The 19704-nt window shown below is 54.0% G+C and overlaps 1 protein-coding gene across 3 annotated transcripts in view; it reads right to left on the reverse strand.

The window, feature by feature from the left end:
* The window catches only part of CARD11 (caspase recruitment domain family member 11), a 103224-nt gene that overhangs the window by 49564 nt on the left and 33956 nt on the right, over window positions 1-19704 (reverse strand). Inside the window, exon 1 of one of the 3 annotated variants that reach the window (XM_065920198.1) lies at window positions 6520-6595. The exons of the other annotated variants lie outside the window; for them this stretch is intronic. The gene's annotated coding sequence lies outside the window, so the exon portion shown is untranslated. Of the gene's footprint in view, window positions 1-6519; window positions 6596-19704 lie in introns of those variants that run through there. 3 annotated transcript variants of the gene reach the window in all.

Below are 19704 nucleotides of genomic sequence, written 5' to 3' on the forward strand. Positions count from 1 at the left end.
ACCTCAGGCTTCCGTGAACACCCCGAGGTGCGCGAGGCTTGAGGTCAGAACTGTACTTCCTCAGACCTCAGTGCCCTGGGCAGATTTCCGGGCAGCAGAGGAAAGCAAAGTGGGAGGAGGTTTGAGGGCTTGGGAGAGAGTGACTCTGCCCCTCTTGGCTCAGGGAGATGGGGGGCTGGGGTTCCATGGGCAGGCCCCCGACAAAGAGGTGGCTCCTGCCCTCCAGAGCTTAAAACACACCGTGCTTGAGGGTAGGAGGTGTCACGGACCTCCTCCTCCCAAAGATGGGCACTGCGGGGCGAAGGCTTGCAGGAATTCTACTCGAGTCAAACAAAAGGAGAGTCAAGACAAGTAATCCTAGCACCAAGAGACAAAACCAGCAACTTCTGCTTCCCTATGCTCTAAGGCCAGGTCCCCAGCTCCAGGACCTAATAATGCCTGATGAGCTGAGGTGGAGCTGATGTAATAATAACAAAGAAAAAAACACACACAATAAATGTAATGTACTTGAATCACCCTCCCCTCCCGGGTCTAGGGAAAAATTGTCTTCCACAAAACTGGTCCCTGGTGCAGAAAGTTTAGGGACTGCTATTCTAGAGGAAAGGATATGGTCCTGGATTCTGCCATTTTCCCGTGTTTGGCCTCTCGCACATTGCTTAATGTCTCTGAGCCCCCATTTCCTGTTCCATAAAACTGGACACAGGGCTTCCCAGGTGGCTCAGTGGTACAGAACCCGCCTGCCGATGCAGGAGACGCAGGTTCCATCCCTGGGTCAGGACGATCCCCTGGAGAAGGAAACGGCAACCCACTCCAATATCCTTGCCTGGGAAATCCTATGGACAGAGGAGCCTGGAAGGCTACAGTCTATGGGGTCACAGAAGAGTCAGATAAGACTGAGCGACTAAACAACAACAGAATTGGACACAGCATCTGTGTCTCAGGGTTGCTGCAGCGCACAAGGAAGGCATCATCATTATTATTATTTTTAGCTTCACTGGGCAGCATGCGGGATCTTGGCTTCCGGATCAGGCGGGATCTTGGCTTCCGGATCAGGAATCGAACTTGCACCTGCCGCATTTGAAGTGTGGTCGTAACCACTGGACCGCCAGGGAAGTCCCACATAGGAGGCACTTAATCTCATCAGTCCACACCTTTGGAAGTTCTCGGCAGACCCTGGGTGGAGAGCCACCTCTCCCCTGGCGTCCTGAATAATGACCTCCACACCAGACAGATTTTAGAGGAAACTTTAAAGGCCTGTCCTCAGCCCTTCCATCTGGGTTTCTGATCTGTTCACACCCAGGGGTGTGAGCTCCTGGGTACCACGCTGCTTACAACCCTCTGGGCAGGGTCATCTACTTCCTCGTGCACCCCCCGAGGGCTACCAAGGATCTTTCACAAATAGGCGTTTAATATTAATCAAGTGATTGATTTCCAACGGATAAGTGCTGGCTCTCTGGTTATCGTTTCCTCCTTTCAGCGGAAAAGACCTTTCCCTCGCGGGGGTGGGAAGCTTTGCACATGACAGCCGGCTGACCGGCTCACACGGGTTTCGCTGGGCCCGCAGTTCAGATCTAAGCGCCAATCCATCTTCTAGTCCCAATCAGTCGTGGACTGGAAGTATAGAATATATCTCCCTCCAGCTTCTGGCTTTGGGGTCAGAGCCGTCTTGCCCAAAACCATGAAAATGCAGAGAAGCCACAGGTCCCCCATCCTGCCCCGAGAACCTGTCAGCTGCCTCCCCTCTCCCCAACTTGTCGCATCAGCATGATGGCGACCCCCGCTTTTTTGCAATGGGCTGCTTCCCTGGGGCCCTCCCAGAGTCTGAAGGACACGCTGCATTTTCAAGGACACGCCATCCTAGCCACCGGGGTGGGAACTTCCCTGGTGGTCCAGTGGCTAAGACTCCACGCTCCCAATGCAGGGCGCCCGGGTTCAATCCCTGGTCAGGGAACTAGACCCCACATGCCACAACTAAGAGTTTGCATGCCCCACCACACTCAATAAATAAATACTAAAAACAAACAAAAGCAAAACACGTGTTAGCCACTGGGGTGCTGGGTTTCCATCGGTGGGATCCTAATTCTCAAAATGGACAACCCACCACGGGCTGGCATTTGGGGGGTGGTCAGCCTAACATGTCACATTCTCAGCATAGGGGAAACAGGAGGTTTACGGGAAACCTCCCCCCAGCTGACCCTCAGAAGGCGCGTGGCTGGACCAGCTGCGTGACACGTGCTGAGCCGCAGCGGGTGCCCGACACCCAGCGGGTCGGAGGTGGTGTCCAGATCCCAGGAGGGCACAGAATGACTCAGTAACAAAACCCACAGCCAACAGCGAGGGTGGAGCAGGCAGGTCTAAGAGACCGCCGCTGGCCGCACAGCCGGGGACCCTGACCTCCGTGAGTCCCGCGTGGTGGGTCAGTACGTCTCCACTGGTGGGTTAGACGACTCCAGACCCACTCTAGACTGAAGTCCTGCCTCCCGGCAGGAAAGGAATTATCAAGGTACCAGCAATGGAAAACTGTGCAGGGTATGGCAGCGAATTTTAGTTTTCAACTTCGCAGGAGAAACAAGAGCCGCGCCTCTCTCTTCAGCGCGTCTGAACGGGACTGAGTTAAGCCACGAACTGCAACCACCACCGTCTCCCAACCCTTCTGGGACCAACGGCCCAGCCTGGGGCAGCTCCAGACACCGGATCTGGCCAATTTCCCCGTCCTCCCTGGGCCTCACGGCGGCATCCCTGTTTACTGGAAACATTTTTAGAAGAATACAGCGCCCTCATAGCCACCATTATTACAACAATGGCGCTTCCATGAGAGGGAAGTGAAATTCGAACCAGATTTTCTATCCCAAGAGGTTCTGCCAAAGACATGGCGCGGGAGTAAGTTAGTTAAACGCATGCACGGAGCGTCCGTGCTATGTTGGGAGTGAAACAGGCTTGTGCGTTCCATTAAGCGTCAGGCTTCAGAGAGGGAGAGATGCTTAGAAAGGGTCTCTCGACTCCAACTTAACCCCAAAATAAACAGCTCTCTCATGGATGGAGGGGGGGTTCCCCTCCCTGCCTCCCACCTCCGTGCCACCTCGTTTCAATTAGCTCTCTGCTATTCCAGTTTCCTTTTCCTTTGGATCATCAAGGCCGGCTGTCATTGACTGCTAGAACGTCAGGAGCAGAGTCACACGGCAGACTTCTCCCACCTGCCCTCAAAGGGGTGGCATGGGACAGAACTGCCCTGGGGGTGGGCAGGGTCACAGGCCACGTCCCCTCGTCTCCCACCTCCCTCTGCCCAGCTCCCTTCCCAGTCCTGGCAGCCTTGAACCCCCACCACCAGTGACGCTTCAAGGCAAGACATCTTATACACACAACGGGATACTATTCAGCTGTAAAAAGGAACGAAGCCCCGATCCATGCCACAGCACGGACAAAATCATCGAATGCATGGAACTGAGCAAAGAAGCCACAGCGCGATGCAGTCGATACAAAAAGTGCAGAACGGGGGTGATCCACTCAGACAGAAAGCAGGCTGGCGGGGCCAGGGGCTGGGGCGGGGGGCAGGACGGGGCGGCCGCTGATGGGCACGGGGCTTTACCTCGGGGTGACAAGCATGGTTTGGAACTAGACAGAGGTGGCGGTGGCACATCGTGAAGGTGCCAAACGCTGCAGAACTGGTCACGTTAAAACGGTGGACTCCGTGATGCCCACATCACCTCGAATCAAAGCAAATCAATGACAACAGCGACGATTTCTCGAGCACACGCAAGGTACCAGGTCGACAGCCCAGATTACCGGAACCCATTAACAGCCCTGCCGAAGGCATCATCAATTCTGATGAAGAGATAAGGAAGCCGAGGCGGGGGCGGGGGGACACCCGGGCGGGCAGGGGTGTCAGACAGACACATGCTCTTACTCTCCTGGCATTTCAAACCTCAGGCTCTGGAAGCCTGGGGATCGGAGGAGCAGACGATGAGAACCTCTGTGTCCAGGAAACGGAGAGAGAGGCAGAGGGAGGCGGGTGAGGGTATGAAGAAGAGACGGGGACAGAGAAAAGGGAACAGGAACTCGGAGCTTTATTTAGTAGCCGCAGGTGCGGGGTGAGAACAGGACAGAGAAACGAAGCAAGACGGCAGTCAAGGGAGGAGAGTGGGCGGTGGGGGCGCCACGCCGGCCTGGCCGGGAAGCACGCCTGGCTCCCGACTCGGCCTCCCAAGTCATCACACGCCTGCTCTGAAGCCTCCCGAGACCGTGGGCACCTGGCCTCCGAATCTGAGCGGTTTCCTGTAATCTGGCTCACCTGTTTTAAAGCCACACGCCAGCTCGAAACATACAAACGCCGAAGACTCACATTTTCCACGTCAGGGGAGTCGGGAAGACAAGTTCGCAAAACACCTCCGAACACGTGGACTTTCCTCCCTAGGAGCCCCGCGGCCAGCCTCTCAAGGGACGGCCGTGTCAAGGCGTCTCTGATTGAATTTGGCAGGGTTGGAGGCTGGAGGGCGTTTTCTTTTCACTTTCTCTGCCGCCAGGCACCGGCAAATATGAGCCCGTGTTTTTTTTTTCCTGACATTTCATCCTTCCCACATGGTTGTGCTAGAAATACCTTGACCAACTGTCTGAAAGGAACAGTGATGGGAATTCGGGAATCTTGACGTTCATAGATCATCTCCAGCCTCTCACCATGTAAGCGAAAGCTTATGAATCAGGTGCAAACCAGAAAGGTTCTTTTTTTTTTTTTTGGCCTGCGCCGCATGACATAATCACCAATAATTAAGGCAGCCATCAAATCTGCACCCAGACACTGTGCATGGGTAAGGACTTGAGAGACAAGTTTTTGTTTTAAATTAATTTATCTACCGGGGCTTCCCAGGCGGCACTAGTGGTAAAGAACCCGCCCGCCAATGCAGGATATGTAAGAGATACGGGTTCGATCCCTGGGTTGAGAAGGTCCCCTGGAAGAGGGCATAGCAACCCACTCCAGCATTCTTGCCTAGAGCATCCCATGGACAGAAGAGCCTGGCGGGCTACAGTCCAAAAGGTTGCAAAGAGTCACACACGACTGAAGTGACTTAGCACACATGCACATTAATTACTATTGATTTCTGGCCGGGTTTTGGCTGGGTTTTCGCTGTTGTGCATGGGCTTTCTCTAGTTGCAGCAAGCGGGGGCTACTCTGCAGTTGCGGAGTAGAGTAGGCTTCTCATCGCGGAGGCTTCCCCTGCTGGAGAGCAAGGCTCCTAGGGTGTGTGGGCTTCAGTAGCTGTGGCTCATGGGGTCGGCTGCCCTGCATCATGTGGAATCTTCCTGGACCAGGGATCGAACTTGTGTCCCCTGCATTGGCAGGTGGATTCTTAACCACTGGACCGCCGAGGAAATCCCTAGGGGCACGTCCCACCAGCAGAGCACTGCTGCCTCTGAATCACTGAACGAGCCCAGCCTTGAAGCCGGCTGGGTTTCATCCGCCAGGCGGTGACATTTCTGCATCTCAAGATGTTATCTGCTGCGTGGCGGACACATCCCTCTTCCTCATTTGAAAGTATGCCTCCACGATCCAGCTGATTCCCTCAAACCAGTGTGACCCCCAAAAGTAGACTCCAATCTCTAATAAGCCAAAGACCCCCCGGGGTTGCTGCAAAGCTTTCTTCCACTCCCCCAGCACTCAGCAGACTCCTGAAGATCTGCATGAGGAAACGGGGAACCTTCGGAGATGCATCCAGGAAGTTCCGTGAGGGCGACACCCCCAGGGGGCCCGGGCCTCTGGCTCCCTTGGGACGCCATTCACCCCCCCACATCACACCCTTCCTCCCTGGGTTCTGGATCAAAGGTCTCCTGCCAGCTCAACTCTGCAGTCTCTCTCATTCCATTTTGCTTGTGGGCAGGGGCTGGACCCTGGTGAGCGGTTGGCCAACGTTTAGTAACAGGCTGGCTCCTCTGCACACGGAATCTTAACGCACCTCGGAGGAACTGATTGAAAGGTGCTCCCCGGGGAGGGCGGGAACCCCAGGGAGGGCAAGGCGGTGGGGCTGTGAGCCGCAGATCAAGGCGAGGCCCCAGCTTCTGGAGACAGATGTTCGCACACTTCCTCTCCACCAGCTGGGCTGCAGGCATCTCCCTCCTTCAACAGGAACACACACCGGGCACCCACCCCCATGCCTCGGCCCTCCTCAGGGTACTCCCTCAGAAGGAGAGGTTTAAAAAAAAGCACCAGCACGTAAAAACGGCGTTCTGGTCCAAATCGATCATCAGGCATTTATTGAAAGGCTTCTCTGGGCTCTAGTCCACGCTCTGTGCGATCAAAGCTACAGCCTAAACAGCGGTCCAGCACCCGCTGTCGAGTCTCCTGGTTGTTTAGGAAATTAAGATGAAGCCGTGCGCGCTCATGTTTCCGACGGATCGGTGAGAGGATTAGGGGCTCCACAGCGGCCCCCGCCTGCTCCAGAGGATGCTGCCTGACCGAGGATGTGGGCTCACGAGCTGGGCGCACACCCGTCAGAGCGAGAGGACCGGCCGGTTGGAAAATATACTCACGGGTTTGCAAACCAGCTCAGCCCCAGGTCTGGCCGGCAGGGCTGGGGGGGTGTCTCTCCGTGGTCCTCTCCAAATCCCTCTCCTCCAGCGCGGTGACTGCCAGGCCCCCAGGAAATGCTGAGGCTGCAGACAGCAGTGCACCCCCCTCCCCGGAAGCCCACACTCAACACCCCGCTCAGAGGCTGCCTCTATTTTTAGCAGGGGCAGAGGTGGGGGCTGGGGGGCTGCCACACTTCCCTTTTTATTTTTGTTCTGAGCAGCGGCTGTGGGTGACTTTCTGCGGAGGGGGAGGCTGGGAGAGGAGGGGACCGAGGGTCCGCGGGCGGGCGGGGCGCTGCGGAGCAGGAGGGCTGCGTCTGTCATGGTCGGGGTGGGGGGGCAGCGGGGATGGGGGGCGGGAGGGGAGGGGAAGGGGCAGCAGCTCAGCCCGTCCTTCCTGGGGCCCCTGCAGCTGTGCGGACCTCGCCCTGGAGGCCACGGTCTTGACTGTCAGCTGTGTGGAGGAGGGAGGCTGGCTGATGGGAAGCACGGGACCCAGAACCTTCCCAGATGGACGATGCTTCCAGGGGCCCCACGCGGGGCTGCCCAGAGCCAAGCGCCCCACCACGCTGTCTTCTCCTCCCAACATCCTCCTTGGACGCTGACTCAGCTCCTCTGACCATGGTGCCCACCTCTCTCTACCCAGTCCCGCTGGAAGGCCCCCCTCGGGCTGGGGACCACCTGACTCCCTGGGAGGCCCTAGAAGTGGACTGGTCAGCAAACTCTCAGGGAGGCTGTGAGCAAGGCCGAGGTGACATGTGACAGTCTGCCCTGCAGGCCTAGGAGGATACGAGAGGTCAGCCTGCCCCGTCCCTGGAAGCTGGCAGGCCCCCTGTTCCCCCGCCACCAGACACGAGCTTCTCACGTCAGGCTCCTTGGCCCCACGCCACGCAGGGCCTGGGCCTCCAGCTCAGCCCGATCCCGCTTCCCAGTCTTTCTGCTCCCTTTCCTTGTTACACAACGGCAGGAAGACCAGTCAGCTGTGTGCGTCTTAAACGAACGCTCTGAAAACAAAGCGCCCAGTCACCGAGACCCCGACCAAGAAGCAGGGCCCAGTGGCCGCCCGAGCAAGAGCACTCACGGCCTTTTCCGTGCTACTCCCCACCCCCACCCCAGAGGCAACACGGCTGTGCTTTCGGTCTTGCCTTTTTCTGGACCTCAGGAAGATACAGCAGCCTGGCCGGCTCTCCAGGGCCTGGCTTGTCCCTCCTTGTCCACCGACGTGTGGGCCACGGTTTATGCATTCACCTGCTGTCGGACATTTGGGTCGTGGCCCCAGCTTAGCCCCGGGGGCATTCCCGTACGAACCTTCATGGGGTGTGTTGTCCTGTCTTTTGAGTAAAGACCGCCAGGTCACAGGGCGGGTGCACCCTGAACTCTGTAAGGAGCCCCCACCCCGTTTCCCAAAGTGGCCCTGTCACCCTGCCCCCCCACCGCCGCCAGCGCTGGCCCTTAGATTTGCTGATCGCGGACCCCGACCGGCTGAGTAAAGACCCCATTCTCTCACCCTGTACACCCCACACTTCCCACCTCACATGCCCTCCCGGTCTCCCTCTACCGGGACCACTCATTCTTCTGTGCCTCCCAGGTGGACTGGGCTGAATAGCGACCCCCAAACCCATGTCTGCCTGGAAACTAAAAAATGTGAGTTTTTATGGAAACAGGGTCTTTGCAGATATAGCTAAATGAAGACGAGGTCCTCTTGGATTAGGGGGACTTTACATCATGAGAAACGCTGACTGGATGAAGCACAAGCTGGAATCAAGATTGCTGGGAGAAATATCAATAACCTCAGATATGCAGATAACACCACCCTTATGGCAGACAGTGAAGAAGAACTAAAGAGTTTCTTGATGAAAGTGAAAGAGGAGAGTGAAAAAGTTGGCTTAAGCTCAACATTCAGAAAACTAAGATCATGGTATCAAGTCCCATCACTTCATGGCGAATAGATGGGGAAACAGTGGAAACAGTGACTGACTTTATTTTTTGGGGTTCCAAAATCACTGCAAATGGTGATTGCAGCCATGAAATTAAAAGATGCTTGCTTCTTGGAAGAAAAGCTATGACCAACCTAGATAGCATATTAAAAACCAGAGACATCACTCTGCCAACAAAGGTCCACCTAGTGAAGGCTATGGTTTTTCCAGTGGTTATGTATGGGTGTGAGAGTTGGACTACAAAGAAAGCTTAGCGCCAAAAAATTGATGCTTTTTGTGTTGGAGAAGACTCTTGAGAGTCCCTTGGACTACAGGGAGATCCAACCAGTCCATCCTAAAGGAGGTCAGTCCTAGGTTTTCATTGGAAGGACTGTTGTTGAAGCTGAAACTCCAATACTTTGGCCACCTGATGTGAAGAGCTGACTCATCTGAAAAGACCCTGATGCTGCGAAAGATTGAGGGCAGGAGGAGAAGGGGATGACAGAGGATGATACGGTTGGATGGCATCACTGACTCAATGGACATGAGTTTGGGTAAACTCCGGGAGTTGGTGATGGACAGGGAGGCCTGGCGTGCTGTGCTTCATGGGGTCATAAAGAATCAGATATGACTGAGTGACTGAACTGAACTAAGCTGAGACCCAACGACACACGCAGAGACAGAGGGAAGATGGCCATGTGACAGCGGATGCAGAGACAGAGTGATGAGGCCACGAGCCATGGAACACCTGGAGCCACCAGAAACTTAAAGGAAGGAAGGGTCCTCCCTGGAGGGAGCATGGGCCTGCCTTGATTTCACACTTGTGGCCTCTATGATTGAGCGAGAAATCGTTTCCTTCATCTTAAGCCATCCTGACCATGGGAATCTGTTACGGCAGCTTCAGGACACAAACACACCTGAAAGCATCTCTAATTGTGACTCCCAGATAGGAGTCAAACTCCTATCTGACCTCAAGGCCCCCTCATCAACGCCTCCTCCTACAGGAAGCTCTCCCTGATTGCCCTCACCTCATGTATCTCCTCCCCACTAGGCACCTCCAGACAGGACCCCCACAGTGGCTATGGGCAGGATGCTGTGGACAGCACTGACCAGCTGGGTGACCCTGGGCAGGTCAGGGGCCGGCAGGACACAGATGCGATAAAGCTGGGTTTGGGGAGAGTGTGGTTAACGGATAATCTGCAAAGCTGTGGCAGGGAGGTCAGTGCAGACTGACCGGGAAGAAGGCAGTCTCCTGGGCTGCACCACCACAGTTCCCGCGGGACTGAAGCGGTGGGTGCGTGGGGGGGTGGGCTCTGCAAACCTCGAGGCGGCCCCCAGGGAGGGGCTGGATGACGAATCGCCTGACCTTTGCCCTCCCTGTGTTCTCCCAATGGTCAGACTGAAGGATAGGCCAAAGGTCAGGGAGCCACAGACGGGCTTCTCCAGGTCAGGCTCCAGGCACAGCAGTGGGGGTGAGTCTGCAGGGCAGACGGGGGCCTTCCGGCCTCTTTCCTGAGTCCTGGGTGTCTCCTCTGTCACGTGGGGACAGCACGGAGCTTGCAGGGGAGCACGTGGGCGCGGAGATGCTTGGAAGAAGGGAGGCCGGCTGGGGGGCGCCGGGGCCTGGGAGCCGTGTGGTCTGCGGCGGGCATGCCCCGCCGGGACAGGCCAGCCTCCCTCCTGAGGACAGAGCTTCGCCGGTCTCCGGGCATCCGCGCACGTTCCAGGAGCTGATGGCCTAACTGCCGCCTTGAACTGAGGAGGAGGAAGTAGACAGGGGCAGGGCGCCGGCTTCAGGCGGCTCTCTTGGAGACGCTGGGCGCTTATTCCTCCCTGTTCCCGGTCCTCCTGCAGGAACACGCAGAGGGAAGCCCCGCTTCCCCGCACGTCCTGTCCTCCTCCCAGCCGTCCTGACGCTGTTCTTCCAGGAAACTGAGGCTCAGAGCAGCCGCAGGCTTTGCCTGAGGTCACATGGGGTCTTGGTCTGCTTAGAGGCTGAGTGCCGACATACCACTGTCCAGGCAGCTCAAACAACGGGCGCCGATCTCCCCAGCTCCGGACACCGGGCGCCGCGATCAGGGTGCTGGTGGGTGGGTGTCTGGTGAGGCCTTCCCTGGTTCACAGGCGTCGCCCTCTCGCTCTGTCCTCACAGCTCCTTGGTGTGAGCTCGGGGAGGGCAGGGGCTCCGCGGTCTCTTCTTCCTCCAAGATCACTAAGCCCATGACGAGGCCCCCACCCAGGACCCTGTCTAACCCCCCCTCGCCTGAAGGCCGAACCTCCCGCCATGGGTTCAGCCCGCAGCCGTGAGAAGCGCCGGGCGGTGCTGGCAGTTTGGTTCCTCGTGGGGTCGGGGGGGCCCCCTCGTCACCTGCTGTGCCATGAGCATCTCCACGACGCTGTCAGCGGAGGGACGACTCCCCAAGCCAATCGATGGCAGGGAAGTGCAGCGTGAAGATGCAATCTTCATGGTCAGCGCACATGGTAATGGGGTTTCGGGGCTGGCAGGGGGCCTGGGTGCCATTTCAGCCACGGGCGTGGCCACGCACCGGCAAGGGAGCGCAGGGGCCGCGGTGAGCCGAGGCACTCACTGAATTACAACATCCCCGCCCGGCCCGGGACCTGCTGGGCCCTCCTTCTGAGTTTCCTCCTGCCCTTCACAGCAGCCGCCTGGGAGACCAGGGCACTTAGCCCTCCGTGTAGCAGAAGAGGATCTGTTGCAGGAGAAGGTGGTGAATGCTGGGTTCGGGACCCCCACCAGGGTGGGGGCAAGCAGGGGCTGACCATGGTCGTCTCCCCCCTGCACACTGATCTCTCATCACCCCACCTCTCCTCTCACCTCTCCTCTCCCCTCCCCTCGCCTCCGAGAAGCGGACGCTTCCAGGCTCAGGCAACAGGCAGCAAGGACGATGCTGCTGGAAGCTGCCCCGTCGTGGGAGGATTTCAGGGCAGAGGACGTCCGCCCATGTTCCAGGGTGGGAAGCCCTCAGGTCCCTTCTGAATTCTGAAACACGCCCCGTCGGAGCGACCAAATACAGATCGCAGAATTTTTTTTTCCATGGCTTGGTGAGGAGATCCCCATGGGGCTTGTCAAGGGTCCACAAGAGGGATGAAGCCAACATCCAAGGAGCCGAGGAGCAGAATTCTCCCAGGAGGAGGGGCTACTCGAGGCCGTGGTGGAAAGGGAGCCCCGGGAGCCCTCGGAGGAGCAGCGGGACCCGAGTCACACGAGAGGAAGTGGCGTCAAGAGCCTCCTGTGCCCACGTCCTGGGAGGCGCGAGTCTGAGCCTGCGGGCAGGACTGTTCCAGAACAGCCAGGAGGAGACGGAGCCAAAACAGCCGGTTCTGCGATGCGAACAGCCCCGCGGGCGCTCCATGACCCCAGAGACGAAACACAGCCCACGGCCGGGTTAGGGGGGTGGTGGCTTCGGTGTAGGAACTTCTGCCCAGAGCCCCGTCTGTCCCGCCGGCCAACCCGCCGAGGTCCGGTTCCACCAAGGACTGGGTGGGCCTCCTCCCCGAGCTGTCTGCTTATTTATCTCTGCCTTGAAACCACAACTCTCAACGGCACAGGCCCTTCACTGCTGACTCAGTTGTCAGAGTCAAGACTCATAAAATCCTACTTCAAAAAGGTCCAATGACTTTATTTTCTGACCATGAATATGAAGTTCAATTAGCAGTTTGCTGCTAATGAAGTCGCCGTGGAAGCAGAGAGGGGAAGAGAGCAGCCCGCGCACAACAGAACAGGCTCCTGCTCCCTCTTGCTCCTCCCTCATCCCCACGGGGTCGGAGCAGGGAGGACACCTTGGCCGGAAAGGCCGGGACAGGGGCCAGGCACTCTCTCGGGCAGAGGACTTGACGCGGCCCTGGCTGGGATGCCCCTCCTTGGGTTCGTGGGAAGTTCCCGGGCATGCTGGCCCCGTCAGAGGCCTGGTTCTGTCTCCCGGCAGAGGGAAGGGGCTGGGAAGAAAATGGGGTCTCTGTCCAGAAGCGGAAGGAGAAACCACTAGAGCCTAGAAGGAGCCCAGTTCCTCTCCTTGACTGGATGTCTCCAGACATCACTGGGTGAAAGGCTTTGTGGGACCCACACTTCACAAAACACGCCAGACCCAACACCCACCCCGTTCCTCCAACTACCCCATCTTAGTTCCTCTATAAATAGGAACTCATAAATAATCTATAAACAGCTTCATCTATAAAATAAGAATCGTAATGCCCACAGCTGGCAGAGCTATAATGATGACTAAACACATTTCTAAAGAGCCTGCCTGGAGCAGAGCAGATGCTCAGTTAACAGGGGCCTTCTTCATCACCCTCCGTGTATGAGCTTAGTACTTAAACCCAAAGTCCAGAACTTACTGACGTCTTAAGCCCTATTAACCAGAAACGGACTATTCCACGCATTATCCAAGAAGCCGAGGTGAAAATGTGATTTTTAATTTCCTAAACATGACGGAGAAACAAAACCCAGTCCCTATGGTCGCTGGTGAAATAAAGCCAACACCACCTTAGGTGTGCTCTGCATCTGTGTCTAAATCCAGGCGTGTGTGGATGGTGTGACACGTGTCCTTTACACGTGGAGAGCCCCCCTGCCATGCGCACACTCCACGTGTACACAGGGGAGCAGGCGCACAGACTCCCCAAACATGAGTATCCGTTAGACGTGAGAAAGGGCCACATCCTGTCCTGACAGAGCCCGCAGCATCCAGCTTCAGACAGTCTGTGCTCCAGGCACACAAGATCATACTCAAGAAAAACGTTTATGGCAGAAGGTAAGAGAGTCTGAGGGTTGCTTTCTTGCTAACTTAAAAAAAACCAAACTATTTATTTCTGGCTGTGCTGTGTCTTTGTTGCTGCATGGGCTTTTCCTCCGATTGCAGAGAGTGGGGACTGCTCACTAGTTTTGGGGGGGAGCTTCTCATTGTGGTGGCTTCTCTTGTTGGGGAGCACGGGCTCTAGGGTGCACGGGCTTTAGTAGTTACAGCTCCTGGGCTCAAACTATGAAGAATCTGCCTGCAGTGCAGGAGGCCTGGGTTTGATTCCCGGGTCAGGAAGATCCCCTGGAGAAGGAAATGGCAACCCACTCCAGTATTCCTGCCTGCAGAATCCCGTGGATAGAGGAATGGGGGGGCTACAGCCCATGGGGTCTCAGAGTCGGGCACGACTGCATGACCAACACTTGTAACCCTGGGCTCCAGAGGACAGAGTCAGTGGTTGCGATGCAGGGGTTTAGTTAGCACGCAACATGTGGAATCTTCCCGGATCTGGGATCGAACCCACATGTCCTGCACTGGCAGGCGGGATTCTTTACCACTGAGCCACCAGGAAAGCCCTTCTTTTTTTTTCCCCCCCAAATTAAAGATTATTGCCATCCTGCTGGCCTTCGGGCTCCTGGACAAGAAGGAAGGGCAAGTGTGGCTCCTTATGGCTCTCTGGGGAATTCTCCTGGGGTCACAGCTGAGATTTCAGGTCTGCTGGAGCCTGGCGTCCCTCAGGTATAACTGCCAGCCCCAACAGGTACAAGAAGCGTCAGGGTGAAATAGTACAGGTAGGCTTCGTTTATGTAAGTCAGATCCTCTTCTCTCCATCTACCAGTCTGACACTGAGTGTCCCCTGGGCCACAAGCAACAGCTGACTCCCCAGGAGGAGCGCTCTGGCTTACACGGTCCTCACCAGCCGGAGGGCTGTCTGTGGCCCTCAGCCTCAGCACCATCCGGAGCTGGTGGGACCTGCAGCATTTCAGGCCTCACCTCGGACCTCCTCAGGCAGAGCGTGCATTTGAACAGGCTCCCCACACACGGAGAAGTACGGCTCTAGTTCTTCACGAGACACAGGTTGCTGACCTACCTGTCCGCCCCATCTAAACTCCTAGAAACTTCTAGACACATGCTGGTCTCTGTGGCTCACACCCTGCCTGGACTTTTTGGCTCAAGACACTCAAGATCCTTTGGGGTAACCGAGCTCCAAGTTGGACCAGGTCTTCATACGACAGCCTTCAGTGGCCCTGGCTAGTGCGTCCCGGATGCCCGGACACGCCGACACTTCAGTGGTGTATTGACTCTGCTTCTGCCTGATGGCTCCACCTGGAAGCAACTGCGAGGACTTGAGGCTCGGAGGCTCTGCCGACCATGACCTAGCTCTGCTCACAATGGTCATCTTCCAATCTCTTAAATAGGCTAAGGAAGAACACGGTTTACTTGCAGCTAGTCCTCTTTATAAAATAAAGGCTTCTGCAAAGTAAAAATTACGCCCCACAGTTATTTCCTATAAAAATCTAATATTTCATACAACAAGAATTCAGGGTGTACTCGAGGTCTTATTTGGGGACAGAATGCCCAATGGATGCTAGTTACAACAACAGGTCCTTCATCGCCAGCCTTTCACCACAGCCTCTTATCTGGCCTGGTGAATTCAGATCAGTTGTGAGGTTTGTGGAAAGTAATACGCCATGAACAACAGTGAAAATGCTGAATAACTATAAAATGGAGAAGTGGTTTGCAACAACTGTTTGTAGACACTGAACATTAGGAGGCTCAGTATAAGCCTGGTGGAAGGCAAACTGACTGGGTAAGCCTTAACGGACTGAGTGCCGAAGAATTAACGCTTTCGAACTGTGGTGCTGCAGAAGGCTCCTGAGGGTCCCCTGGGCTGCAAGGAGATCACACCAGTCCATCCTAAAGGAGATCAGTCCTGAATATTCCTTGGGAGGACTGATGTTGAAGCTGAAGCTCCAATACTTTGGCCACCTGATGCGAAGAACTGACTCACTGGAGAAGACCCTGATGCTGGGAGAGATTGAGGGCAGGAGGAGAAGGGGACCACAGAGGATGAGATGGCTGGATGGCGTCACTGACTCAATGGACATGAGTTTGAGCAAGCTCCGGGAGATAGCGGAGCATAGACGAGTCAGGTGTGCTGTAGTCCATGGGGTCGCAGAGAGTCCAACGGAGCCACTGAACAAAACAAGCCTCATGAGCACTGGCTTTTGGTCTGGATGCACTTTACATACCACAGGGCAGAGAGGCAGAGCCCAAACTGAGGTTTCAGACAGGGACAGGGCTGCCGGGGTTTGCAGCCCGGGAGGAGGGCCGCAGGGGAGGGAAGCCCGAGAGAACGGGTGGGCTGTGGACGGAACCGCATGGCACACGTGGGACGCCGCGAGCTGAGCCGGGAACGAGCACTACGGGGCCGTGAAACGGAGCGATTCAGGGGACACGCAGACAGACGAAGGCTTGGGCTCCCATCAGCCAGGCCGGGAGGGCCTCGCCGGGTCCCCTGAAAGTTCAGGGACCAAGAAAGTCACATCTGAAGAGCAGGGCTGCTCCAACCCCAGAATGAGGACCAGTCCACACGTAACTAGCAAACGTACACCAGCATATGCAGAAGAGAGAGCCAGTGGGAGGCTGCTTTATGAAGCAGGGAGGTCAAAGTCAGTGCTCCGTGACAGCCCAGAAGGGTGGGACTGGGTGGGACGTGGGAAGGAGGTCTGGCGGTGGGACTGGGTGGGATGTGTACGCCTGTCACTGACTCACACTGCTTATGGCAGAAACCAGTATAACACTGCAAAAGCAATTACCCCCCAAATAAATGAATGAATGCTAAAAAGTAAAGTTCAAAAGGATCAAACCTACCCACACACAAATTAACCATCTGCCAGATAAACACTCATCACAACTTATAAACAACAAAATCCAGACACTTGGCATCCACAGTGACCAGAACTCACTAAAAAAAATGTTTACTAGATGCGTGCATAAGTAGACAAGGAGAAAAACCAGTCAATAGAAACAGACCCAGAAATTACAGAAATGTTGGAATTTGCATACAAACATTTTGAAAGAGCTATTATTATAAGTATGCCAAAGACAAAGGAAATAGGAACAGGAGAAGGGAAAAGACATGAAAGGAGAAATAACCAAATGAAAACCCTAGACCTAAAATCTAGAGTATACAAATTACAAATTCAATAGATGGGCTTAACTGACACTTGGGCACTACAGAAGAAAAAAATCAGTGAACTTGAAGAAAGGGCAATAGAAACAATACACCTAAGGCATGGAGACGGAAAAAGGTGCAAAAGGATGAACAGAAAATCAGTGAATTGTGGAATAATATCAAGTGGTCTATCATTCATGAGATTAGAGTCCTAGAAGGAGAGGAGAAAAGAGAAAATGTGGAAGAAAAATCCCTTTAATTTCCCCCCCCCCCAAATTTAATGAAAAATATCAATCCACAGATCTAAGAAATTCAACAAACTCCAAGCAAAATAAACATGAAAATATACATAAGTATATCTTAAACTGCTGAAAATCAAATATAAAAAGAAATCTTAAAAGCATACAGCAAAAAAAAAAATACACTACATAAAATGAATTAGTGATAAAATATTGGTCACTCAAAAAACAATGCAAAGAAGACACGGAACCATATCTTTAAAGTCATGAAACAAAAGGGTAACTTGGAATTCTTGACCCAGTGGATATCTTTCAAAAATAAGATGACACAAAGGCTCTTTCTTTGAGAAATCAGAAGCTGAAGAAAATCCATCATGAGCAGACCTGCACTGTAAGGAATGCTAAATGATATTTTCCAGACTGAAGAAGTACGATGCCGGACAGAAACGAGGATCTGCATGAAGGACTGAAGAGTGCCAACATGGTAAACGTGTGAATTAAGATAAAATTTCTTCCATTTGCGATTTCTTTAAAAAATAAGTAGTGGCTTCACAGAGAACGAACTTGTGGACACAGCGGGGGAAGGAGAGGGAAGGAAGAATCGAGACACTGGCATTGGCTTGTCTCTTTACACACCACCACGCGTAAAACAAAGAGCTAGTGGGAAGCTGCTACGTAACACAGGGAGCCCAGCCCGGCGCTCTAACGGGGTGGGACGGTGGGTGGAGGGAGGCCAAAGTGGGCGGGGATATGTATATACTATATTCTGATATATTATATATATATAATTATGACTGATTCATGCTGGTGTAAGCAGAAACCAACATAACACCGTAAAGCAATGATCCTCCAATTAAAAAAATTTAAAAAATACAGGCAACCAGGAGGGAAAGCCTTCAAAAATTAATTAGTGGCTTAAAACTCACAATATTCTACTGTGCAATTTATAACATGCGTGTATGTGATAAGTCGCTTCAGCAGTATCCAACTCGGCAACCCTATGGACTGTAGCCCGCCAGGCTCCTCTGTCCATGGGATTCTTCAGGCAAGAATACTGGAGTGGGTTGCCATTTCCTCCTCCAGGGGATCTTCCTGACTCAGGGATTGAACCCTCATCTCTTGTATCTCCTGCACTGATAGTGAAGTGAAATTGCTCAGTCGTGTCTGACTGTGATCCTCACAGGGACCTACCAGGTTCTTCTGTCTGTGGAATTTTCCAGGCAAGAGTACTAGAATTTTCCAAATCAGGAAAGGAGTACATCAAGGCTGTATATTGTCATCCTGCTTATTTAACTTATATGCAGAGTACATCATATGAAATGCCAGGCTGGATGAAGTACAAGCTGGAATCAAGATTGCCAGGAGAAATATCAATAACTTCTGATACACAGATGATACCACCCTTATGGCAGAAAGTGAAGAAGAACTAAAGAGTCTCTTGATGAAAGTGAAAGAGGAGAGTGAAAAAGTTGGCTTAAAACTCAACATTCAAAAAACTAAGATCATGGCATCCGGTCCCATCACTTCATGGCAAATAGATGGGGAAACAATGGAAACAGTGACAGACTTTATTTTTGGGGACTCCAAAATCACTGCAGATGGTGACTGAAGCCATGAAATTAAAAGATGCTTGCTCCTTGGAAGAAAAACTATGACCAACCTAGACAGCATATTAAAAAGCAGAGACATTACTTTGCTGACAAAGATCTGCCTAATCTAAGCTATGGTTTTCCCAGTAGTCATGTATGGATGTGAGAGTTGGACTATAAAGAAAGCTGAGTGCTGAAGAATTGATGCTTTTGAACTGTGGTGTTGGAGAAGACTCTTGAGAGTCTCTTGAACTGCAAGGAGATCCAACCAGTCTATCCTAAAGGAAATCAGTCCTGGGTGTTCACTGGAAGGACTGATGCTGAAGCTGAAACTCCAATACTTTGGCCACCTCATGCGAAGAGCTGACTCATGGGAAAAGACCCTGATGCTGGCAAAGACTGAAGGCAGGAGGAGAAGGGGACGACAGAGGATGAGATGGCTGGATGGCATCACTGACTTAATGGCGATGAGTCTGAGTAAACTCTGGGAGTTGGTGATGGACAGGGAGGCCTGGCGTGCTGCAGTCCGTGGGGTTGCAAAGAGCTGGGCACGACTGGAACTGGACTGTAGGCTCCTACGTCCGTGGACTTTTCCAGGCAGGAGTCCTAGAGTGGGTTGCCATGGGTTCTTTCCCAGTAATGCCACCCGGGACACTCACTCTGACCACCCAGCCCCCATGCTGTGAGGGGTGTAAGCAGCCGGGAGAGGCCCCCATGCCCAGGAAGAAAGGGTCCCAGTCGTCAGACCCAGATCCCCGACCATGGCCATGGAGTGAGCTGTCTTGGTCCCTCAAGCTGATGGCACGTAAAGCAGGCACATGAGCTCAGCATCCAGCTAAGCTCAGCCCAACATGCAGACTCGGGAGCGAAACAAATGGTTTCAAGTGGTTTAAAGCCGTTCCATTTTGGAGTGGTTTTTATGCAACAACACTTAACCAGAACACCAACTCAGTGGCCTCGGGCAGACGCTTCACTTCTGCAGACCTCAGAGTCCTCAGGGCCAAAGACAGCAGGATTCAAAGCCTTCCAATGTACCTTTCAGCTCAGTCAACACATTTCTTTGAATGTAAACAATCTTTTTCTCGGTTAGATCATAAAACGGAGCATCTTTTTCTCCAATTCACTAAAAACTCCCTTGTATTAATACGTATCAGAACACCGTGGCAGGGCTTCTCACGTGTTAATGTCTAACTGTGTCGCTGGGAGATCTTATGGAGGCAGAGCCTAAAGCAGGAGGCCAGAGGTGTGCCCTGGGAATCTGCATTTTTCATGCCACGCTGGACCACTGACAGCGTTTTGAGTGGCAAGGCCCTTGTCCTTCTGTCACCAGCAGCTGCCATCAACCATGGTCCTAAACACGCAAAGGCAGTATCTGGTTTAATCCCCGTGACGGCGCTCTGAGGAAGGTTTCAGAATCACTTGCAGCTGACAGACAGGAGACCCAGCGCCTGGAGAGGGCAGGTGACTTGT

Source organism: Muntiacus reevesi, chromosome 2, assembly GCF_963930625.1.
Source record: "Muntiacus reevesi chromosome 2, mMunRee1.1, whole genome shotgun sequence".
NCBI classification, from domain to species: Eukaryota; Metazoa; Chordata; class Mammalia; order Artiodactyla; family Cervidae; genus Muntiacus; species Muntiacus reevesi.